This window comes from Sprattus sprattus (genome assembly GCF_963457725.1).
Source record: "Sprattus sprattus genome assembly, chromosome: 3".
Taxonomy (NCBI): Eukaryota; Metazoa; Chordata; class Actinopteri; order Clupeiformes; family Clupeidae; genus Sprattus; species Sprattus sprattus.
The window spans coordinates 52,766,933-52,768,462 of NC_137922.1; the positions used below are offsets into that span (position 1 = coordinate 52,766,933).

The window sequence follows — 1,530 nt, forward strand, 5'->3', positions numbered from 1 at the left end:
CGGGTCGTTCCACAAATATACACTAATACTGTGGTCAACTTTAGCAAGTCAAGTCTGACGTGCTCTGCAAGGGTCACTTGACAATCAACTGATACATATGCACAGAAGTACACTAAAACAAACTCTGCACACACACACACACACACACACACACACACACACACACACACACACACACACACACACACACACACACACACACACACACACACACACACACACACATACACACACACACACACACAATATACATACATACAGGGTGTGATTTGTGAAAGATCAGAGGGGGGGATGATTTAGGCTATTAGGCTATTACTTGCAGCTGTTAAAGCATGTTTTGGCTTAAATAAGGTGTGCATTGCAAGCACTAGCCAGCTGTTTGTTTATGTGATTACTAGATTTGTTCTGCACTAGTTTGCTGAACTGACTGATAAAAACAGCGCTTTGGTTTTGCTCTCTGCAAAATTGTTAACCATTAATCACTGGCTGGGGGGGGGGAATACAAATAATTCAGCAGATGAAGAAATATATATATATATATATATATATATATATATATATATATATATATAGACGAGAGGGGGGGGGGGAAACCCCTTATCCCCCTGGCAAATCGCGCCCTGTGTAACAATGCACCTCTGACACCACATATTATCCCTCTGTATGTATTATCATCATGTATTATCCCTCTGTCTGTCTCGTTCACACCCACACCTGTTTCCCTCCCACCTCCTCTCCCCACAGCCATGTGTATTTAAGGGAATTTAAGGTCTTGATGTGTTCTTTTTCTTTCTTTTTTTTTAAGCGGTGGGTAAAGTCCCATCTGCCAAGTATCACAGCCCTCTTTATGGTTTTGAAACCCTCAAGGGGCCTTCCTCTGGGATTATTGGTGTCAAAAACAGAATCCAGAATCGAATTTGAATCGAGAGGTTTAGCCTTGGGACTAAGTGCTTTCCCAGTGTTCTCTCCTAATGATTTGGCACATCCCCATGATCGCTGATCATCGGCCTGGGACCCCACGCTTTTCTCAAGTGGGAGGTTTCCAGACCCGGTCCCCCTGCAAACACTGTGCTGAGATATAGTCTGGCAGAGCCGGACTGGCAGCACCAGCAGGACTGAGATGCCTTTGTAGAAAGGGATTGATCTGCTGTAATATACCCTGAGCGAATGTACACTGCTGCACCTGTGCATAGAAGCTTTGAGTGATGTTGCTGTAGGTTCTATGACTGTGACTCCTGTGACGATGTTGTAATGCGTAGACTAGAGTAATAAAGTGACCTCGGGATCGTTTCGTCCTGGAAAAACATATACGCCAGAGCCTCAAGGTGAGGAAAGGTTGATACACAAACACACACACACACACATACATATACATACATACATACATACACACGGACAATCCTAGCCTCTGCTAGGTAGAAGTGTCAAATGGTAGAGGGAAAAAAACACCTGTGTAAATAGTGGCTTGCACGTCATTTTTTGTTATCACAAGTGGCCTTGTACAAGCCTTTTTTTTGTGTGCAACATTTG

At 43.6% G+C, this 1,530-nt stretch overlaps 1 protein-coding gene across 1 annotated transcript in view; it reads left to right on the plus strand.

The window, feature by feature from the left end:
• The window catches only part of podxl (podocalyxin-like), an 18,504-nt gene extending 18,049 nt beyond the window's left edge, over positions 1-455 (plus strand). Inside the window, exon 8 of the mRNA XM_080835300.1 lies at positions 1-455. This exon is cut by the window's left edge and continues 270 nt beyond it. The gene's annotated coding sequence lies outside the window, so the exon portion shown is untranslated.
• The last annotated feature ends 1,075 nt before the right edge of the window (positions 456-1,530 follow it).